This window comes from Ictalurus punctatus, chromosome 3 (genome assembly GCF_001660625.3).
Source record: "Ictalurus punctatus breed USDA103 chromosome 3, Coco_2.0, whole genome shotgun sequence".
Taxonomy (NCBI): domain Eukaryota; kingdom Metazoa; phylum Chordata; class Actinopteri; order Siluriformes; family Ictaluridae; genus Ictalurus; species Ictalurus punctatus.
Window position 1 is genome coordinate 20,481,242 of NC_030418.2, and position 8,998 is coordinate 20,490,239.

The following is an 8,998-nucleotide window of genomic DNA, read 5'->3' on the forward strand; positions in this document are numbered from 1 at the left end:
AATAAAATCATAATAGACACACTTGTAACACTGTCTTAGGCCAGAGAATAATACAGCATACCCAAGCAGCAATTTCTCTAAACATAATTTCATTAAGCATGACTGTCCACACTGGAAACAGACAGAGCACACAATGTAAAGTGTTTCATTTACTGTGTCATTCAAAAAGAATGATGGGGAATTAGCCACCACCAAACATTCAGGCCAGAAATGTTTACAGCCTGAAGTGTTATTATTCCTGTGAAAACTATTGACCAAGTAAAAGAATTTCACTTTAAAACCCTGTTGATGCCACATAACAGAAATTATTTAGAGCTAGACAGAATGTTCATGTACACAGGAGTCACTGCTAAAAATGTAACATAATGCCTGAATGCCATTTTCTGTGAATGCGGTGTAATGTAAACAAATATGGCATTCAGACAAAGCTAAAATGGTTCCAATAGATTTTTGCCAATTAAAAGGCAGGTGCAAGCATACTGACATATGAACTTCAACGAAGTGCTTCATCATTTCCCCCAGATACTGTGTAATATCTTTGTATGATACCTGTTTTTGACAATGTACTGAAAAGCCACAAAACCACAAACATACTGGTGAGAAATCACAGAAGGTCTGTTTACAAAGCAGTGTCTACTGGGAGAGACGGCGACTGGATGAATCCTAAATGAGTGTGTTGGATCTACACACTGCTCCCGTTTTTGTTTACTGAGAATTAGTCTGGAAATTAATTTCTGCAGCACTGACAACATGGCCTCACCTCTGAGGTACCGTCGTTGTTTGGAGTGTGATAAAGAAAAGTGTAATTAAATATTTTATAATGTTTTATTTTGGTTTTATTGTATGTTGGTTGTCCCTTTTTTAATTAAAAAAAAAAAAAAAAAAAACCTTAAGGTATTTGACTTAGGCATTGTCCATTTCAAGATAATTGCTGAATAAGTGTTTACTGCAGTTAATGCAGTCTCTTTTTTTAATTATGAAAATTAGGATTTGGTGTTTGTGGACATTTGGTTGGCTTAGTGGTTATCACGTTTGTCTCGCACCAGCAAGGCTTGTCGGTTTGATTCACACCTCCGCCCTGTGTGCGTGGAGTTTGCATATTCTCCCGGTGCTTCGGGGGTTTCCTCCGGGTACTCCAGTTTCCTCTCCCAGTCCAAAGACATCTATTGTAGGCTGATTGGCATTTCCAAATTGTCCGTAGTGTATGAATGGGTGTATAAGTGTGTGTGTGATTGTGCCCTGCAGTGGGTTGGGATAGTCTCAAGGCTCTATGTGACCCTGTGTAGGATATATGGTACAGAAAATGGATGGATGTTTGGTGTTTATAATGTATATCTAATGATTGTTCTGAGATCATTATAGCTTGACTGCAATCAAAACCAAGCATCATGATTTTGTGCTGCATCATTAATCAATAGCTTAGTTACATTGATCCCAAACATCATTCTCATGCTATTAATGTAAATATTAGTACTTGTTTAATCTTACATGCAACTCATTGAAATCTATATCTCTAACTTTTATATTCTCTCTGAACAAGTGTGCACTACCTTACACATACTGCATTCCTTCTTACCTCATAACTTTTGTCTCTAAAAAAGGACTGTCTTAATCAAACAGCAATTTCTTTTATAACTATATTATGTACAGTTAGAAGGAGGTTTTGAGGGGGATCTCCTTATCTTTACTCCAAGAATGATTCTTTTCTCTGGGTGCTAACTGAGTTTCAGGCTGGTGGCTTTTCGTATTTGAATGGCTTTTGTTTGTTTACATATACAGTATATCATGCTTTAATTAATCATTTGTGGGGTTTTTTTATAGAATGTTCAATGAACAATGATGATCCCTTTGCAGGATTAAGGTAATTACTATTTCCAAATAAAATAATAATCATCATCATCCTGAGTAACCGCTGTATCCTCGCCAGGCTTGTGGTGAATCTGGAGCCAATCCTGAAGTGTAGTGCCTTCTGACATGCTTTTCTTCTCACCATTTTTGTAAAGAGTGGTTATTTGAGTTACTGTAGACTTCCTGTCAACTCAAACTAGTGTGTCCATTCTCCTCTGATTTCTCTCATCAACAAGGTGTTTCCACCTACAGAACTGCCTCTCTCAATATTTTTTTTTCTGCAGCATTTCTGCATAAACTCTAGAGACAGTGCATAAAACTTCAGCAGTTTATGAAATACTCAAATCAGCCCATCTGGCACCAACAGCCATGGCATAGCCAAAGTCATTGAGATCACATCATTTCCACAATCTGATATTTGATGGTAGTGTTAACTGAAGGCCGGTATCTGCATGAGTTTATTCATTGTGCTGCTCTCACATGTGAAGCATAACAGAGATCTCAGCATAATCCTACATGTTGAAGAAAAAGAAAAGCTGTTCTTCAGTGAACTGAACAAATGACTCATAAAGTGCATTAGAGTCACATAGCCCTTGAAGAGTACTGTATGTTGTACTTGTTCCTAGTGATTATCAGTGATGTATAACCTTGTTATATTAATAATTTCATCAGCTATCATATTTTCCCTAATGTATTAAATATGAGTCTGCATGTAGAGTGTGTAGGTGTAAATGTGATATGAAGGTTTAATAGACAGCAAGCAGCGAGCACTAATCAAAGACTGTTTCTCAATATGGTTTGTACCATGTGACCTTTGAGAAACTAAAGAGATAGAAAGTGGATTGCTTTGCTGAATAAAATGTGATTAACTGGAATAGAAATATATGCACAGTCTCATCAGACACAATGGCTCTCTAAGAATGCTGACAGATTGTTAAGTGGGGAACATTAGATGAATCAGAATAAGACTTATGAATTTATCAACTGTAAATCATGTTGTAATTATGAAAACAAGCCTTGTTTTTTTGGAAAGGCTTGCGTGATGCACTAATCAAGAGAATAATTAATAATGAATAATATAATTATTAATAATTTAACTATAAATAAAAAGCCCTGGCTGCCATCTGTCAGGTTACATCACGTGACCTGTCATTACACTACAGCCACATGCCGTGACCCAACATTTGTGCTCCAAATAGCGAGGTGCAGATGATGTGCTTATTATGTTTAGAAAAGAGTGACTCTCAACAGTATTTATGTTGTCATGTTGTATTTATAGTAGTACACTTATTTGGGAAATTGTGCAGCAGAACAGTAGACGATTTAGCTTAAATGCTAATTCACATCGGACGCTTTCCTGACACATTTTAGCACATCTCATACATTTGCTTAATATGCCATAATTGTATTTTTTTTTTTTTTACTCACACATAAGTGTAGTGTAAACTCCATTAAAGTCACACTCTCTGTTTTTTGTGAACTGTGTTTTAAATCCTGATCTACAATTTCGAAAAAGTTGGGACAGTAAGGAAAATGCTAATAAAAACAAAGAGTGATTTGTAAATGTACTCTGACTTGTATTTAAACAAAAAATACATAAAGACAAGGTATTTATGTAATCAACTGCATAGTTTTTTGAAGATAAACGTTTATTTTGAAATTGATGCATGCAACATGTTCCAAAAAAGTTGGGACAGGGCAATTTTGGACTAATAGTGATGTGACAAGTTGAAATAAGAAGGTGATGTGAAACAGATGAGGCAATCGTCTAATCATAGTATACAAGGATCCTCCAAAAAAGGCCTAATCCTTCAAGAGCAAGGATGGGTCGAGGATTGACAATCTGAAAACAGATGTGTAAGCACTTTGAGAACAACATTCCCAAAAGACAAATCGATAGGATTTGGGGTATTTCACCTTCTACAGTGCACAATATAATTAAAAGATTCAAGGAATCCGGTCAAATCTCCGAGCGCAAAGGGCAAGACCAAAAACCATTTCTGAATGTGCATGATCTCCGATCCCTCAGATGTCACTGTCTTAAAAACCGTCATGAGTCTGTAGTGAATATTCTGGCATGGGTTCGGGAATATTTTGGTAAACCTCTGTCAGTCAACACCAAACACCAGTCAACACTATTCATAAACACTGTCCAGAAGTGCCGCTGACTTCTCTGGGCTCGGTCTCATCTGAGATGAACAGTAGCACAGAGGAATCGTGTTTTGCGGTCCAACAGGTCAACGTTTTGGACAAAACAGCCATCATGTTCTCTGGGCCAAAGAGTAAAAGAACCATCCAAGCTGTTATCAGGTTCAGGTCCAAAAGCCAGCTTCTGCCATGGTATGGGGGTGTGTCAGTGCCCATGGCATGGGTAACTTGCACATCTGTGAGGGCAGTATTAATGCAGAAAGATATGTGCACATTTTGGAGTAACATATGTTGCCATCCAAAGCAGGACAACACCAAACCACATTCTGCCCGGATTACAAGCGCATGGTTGCGTAAGCAGAGAGTGTGGGTGCTAGCATGGCCTGCCTGCAGTTCTGACCCGTCTCCGATTGAGAACGTGTGGCGCATTATGAAGCGCAAAATAAGGCAACGAAAGCCCGGTACAGTTGCGCAGCTGAAGAAATGCATAATGGATGAATGAGGAAATTTCTACTTGTTAAACTTAACCAACTGGTGTCTTCAGTGCCGAAATGCTTAATAAGTGTTATTAAAAGAAAGGGTGATGTTACACAGTGGAAAACTGTCGACTCTCTCAAATTTTTTTTAAATGTTTTGCAGCCATCAAATTCAAAATTACCTTATTTCTTTCTTAAAATGGTACATTTACTCAGTTTATACATTTGATATGTTTTCTATGTTCTATTGTGAATAACATATGGGTTTATGAGATTTGCAAATCATTGCATTCTGCTTTTAGTTACATTTTATACAACTTTTTTGCAATTGGGGTTGTAAAAACAAAAATAATAATTATGTGGGTTTACATATAACAGCCCCACACATATCTCTCTCTATTTGAAACCAATTATGATCTCATGTTATATGAAACTCTCAGAGGCAGAATTCACAGACAGTGTTGGTATTTGTTTTGGTTTTTTTTTGTTCATTTTTAGCATTGGGCCATAGTGGTAGGGTAAAAAAAAAATCATTTAATTAATTAACAAAGAACAAGAACAACAACAATAATCCATCCATGCATTTTCCATACCACTTATCCTACATAGGATCAAGGAGAGCCTGGAGCATATCACAGGGAACACCCTGGACAGAGTGCCAACCCATTGCAGGGCACAATTGCACACACATTAAGGACAATTTGGAAATGCCTACCATGCATGTCTTTGGACTGGGGGAGTAAACCCTCAAAGCATATCGAGAACATGCAAACACAGGACGGAGGTGGGATTTGAACCCCCAACCCTGGTGGTGTTAATAATAATAATAATAATAATAATAATAATAATAATAATAAATATATTTTTTAATTACAAATAAAAAACTTCTAGGCCATGCCCCCTTCAGGTGAATACTGACACTGATACTGATACAGATAGTGTGCACAAAAGTATGTATGCAAAAACACATATGACAGCTGCATGACATAAACTGAAAGACTGTTATATCAGTGAGAGTGCAAACAAATGAGCTAATGCAATATACCAGGTTATTCCCAATATGTGCAAAGTACAGAAGTCAAAGTATTGCTTAACCCCCCTATTGTGTTATGGGTCAATTTGACCAGTTTCCACATTTGAGATGTCTGAAATACTGGTTAATCTCTATTTTTCTCTTTGAAATGTTCAGACTTTTCCTCCTTTAGGGTCATGAACTTTTTATGAGTCTTTTTATGGCTTGTCTCAGACAAGCCATAATAAAAGTTTACTGTTTTAAGCTGTTCTTTGCTGTTTTTTGTGTGTATTTAAACTGTGAAAGTCATCTTGACCCATAACATAATAGATGTAACTTTTTTTCCAACATAATAGGAGGCTTAATACAGCATCTACACAGTCCTAACATTGAACAAATGTGGGTGCCGTGGCTGGATAGATTGATCAGTTTTAGGTATACTGTAGAAGACTGCTAAGGGCACTGGTTATCCTTATAGCCACAGGTATGAAGGAACTGTGGTATCATTCTTTTCTGCACTGTGGGTGGAGCAGACGATTGTTGAAATAGCTGCCAAATGCCTGCAAAATCTTGTGGAGTGGGTGGGAGGTGTTGTCAATGATAGCTGTTACTTTGGCTATCATTCTTTTTGTGCTGACCTCCTAGAGAGAGATGCCTTCCTGATCAGCTTGTCCAGTCTCCTTTTTTGTCAGAGTTATTCAATTAGACTTTGGTGCTTTCTGTATATGGCATCAGTGTTGTCTAACTATTCAAATTTATTGTTAAGAAAACACACAGGTATTTGTGTGATTTGACAGATTTATTTGGCACTCTGTGGATGATAATGTGGTGTGGTTTGTTATGTTCTGCCTGAATATCAGTTACTGTAGTTCAACAGGTTATGTTGGAATTGGTGTTTTCAAATCCATGTGTCCCTTTTTAACTTTGAACACCTGCCGCTCTAAGGGTACAGCCCTGATGGTGTGACACTGCAGCAGAACTGTCAATCCAAAACAGACCCAGTGGTGCTCAGGGTGGTCATGACACGAACAACCAAGCAGCCCCTAAATACCTTTGCTGCCTACTATAACCTGTATCATCTAGCATTCATGCCCTCATCTCCTCCCTCTCCAAGTGTCCAGACTGTCCATCACATCCTACACACTTAGTAAATTTAGAAAATGTAAGTGGAGCCCTTAAAGGTCCATGTAGATCTCTACAACAGAGTGCTTGCCCATCAGAAATGGTTACTGGGAGGTCCCTTTTTAGAAGCTAAGGGCCCTTATGTATCTAATTAACCTTCTAAGCACCCCTGAAGAACCTTCTTTTCTACAGTGAAAAGCAGGGAGAAGCTTGGGTGATTACATTGTTCTGTCAAAACAACACAGGGAAAAAGATGTTCAGCTCTGGGAGGAAATAAGACCATAATATGTTCTCTTTATCCACGTCTCTGACAATGGATCATGTAAAAAAAGAGTATTTTTCTTACACAAATTTGCATAAAGATGCCTGTTACCCTGTGTCACATTTGAGAAACATTCACAGCAGACACTATTATTGAAAAAGGTCTAAAAGAAATTCTCACCAGAGCATGCAAGGTGAAAAATATGAAATATTGCTGAAAAGAAGTAACCTACTAACATGGATTAATGTCTTTATAAAGACCTACATTACATTACCAGCATTTGGCAGACACTTCTATCCAGAGTGATTTACATTTATCTCATTTATATAATTGAACAATTGAGGGTTAAGTGCGGGGATTTAAACTCACAACCTTCCCATCAGCAGTCCAACATTTTAACTACTGAGCTATCACTCCTGTAATGCATACCAAGACCTGCATAATAGAATCCAAAATCTCGACATACAAGCTGTTTGTTTCTTAAAGGTTTCCATGAAGAATTTATAAACTGTTCACATGCACTACAAATGTTCCTAAATCCTCCCTACATGTGGTCTATTGATCATTTTGGTCACTATAAATCATCTTAAATTCATGTGCATGTGGACAAGTGATTAAGTAATTAGTCACAATACTTTGCTGTTAAAGCATCATGTGAAGTGCAGCTCCAGTGTGAAAATGAATATGTGTCTGCAAAAGAAATGTTGTACGCGAATAAGTCTAATCGATCTTGGAAAACACACCTTCTGAGTAATGTGTATGTACAGTATATACTAATTATGAGGCATTATAAACACTATTTTTTCAGTATATATATATATATATATATATATATATATATATATATATATATATATATATATATATATATATATATATATATATATATATATATGGTTCAAGTTTGTGTTTGTTTATAGTTTTCAATATTTCTGCATGAATGTGACCTAAAACATAATCAGATTTTCACACAGGTCCTTTATCTACTTTCACACAAATAAAGAGAACCCAATTGAACAAATGAGACAAAAGTATCATACTTGTTCATTTATTAATTGAGGAAAATGATCCAATATTACATATTTTGAGAGGCAAAAGTATGTGAACCTTTGATTGCAGTATATGTTGTGACCCCCGTGTGCAGCAATAACTGCATTTAAACGTTTCCGTTAACTGTTGATCAGTCCTGCACATCGGCTTGGAGGAATTGAGCCCATTCCTCAGTACAGAACAGCTTCAACTCTGGGATGTTGTTGGGTTTCCTCACATGAACTGCTTGCTGCAGAATCTTTCCACAACATTTTTTTTGGATTAAGGTTAAGACTTTGACTTGGCCATTCCAAAACATTAACTTTATTCTTCTTTAACCAATCTTTGGTAGAACCACTTGTGTGCTTTTGGTCGTTGTCTTGCTACATGAGCCACTTTCTCTTGAGATTCAGATCACAGACAGATGTCCTGACATTTTCCTTTTGAATTCGCTGGTATATTTCAGAATTCATTGTTCCATCAATGATAACAAGTCGTCCTGGACCAGATGCAGCAAAACAAGTCCAAACCATGATACTACCTCCACCATGTTTCACAGATAGGATAAGGTTCTTATGCTGGAATGTAGTGTTTTCCTTTCTCCAAACATAACCTTTCTCTTTGAAGCCAAAATTTCTATTTTGGTCTCATCTATCCACAAAACAATTTTCAGTAGCCTTCTAGCTTGTCCACATGATCTTTAGCAAACTGCAGAGGGGCTTCAATGTTCTTTTTGTAGAGCAGTGGCTTTGTCCTTGCAACTCTGCCATGTATACCATTGTTCAGTGTTTTCGTGATGGTGGACTCATGAACATTAACATTAGCCAATGTAACAGAGGCCTTTAGGTGTTTAGAAGTTACCATGGCTCCTTTGTGACCGCGTAGACTATAACACTGCTTGCTCTTGGAGTGATCTTTCTTGGTCGCCCGCTCCTGGGGAGGGTAACAATGGTCTTGAATTACCTACATTTGTACAAAATGTGTCTGACTGTGGATTTGTGAAGTCCTAACTCTTTAGACATGGTTTTGTAACCTTTTCCAGCCTGATGAGCAACAACAATTATTTTTCTGAGGTCCTCAAAAATCTCTTTTGTTCATGCC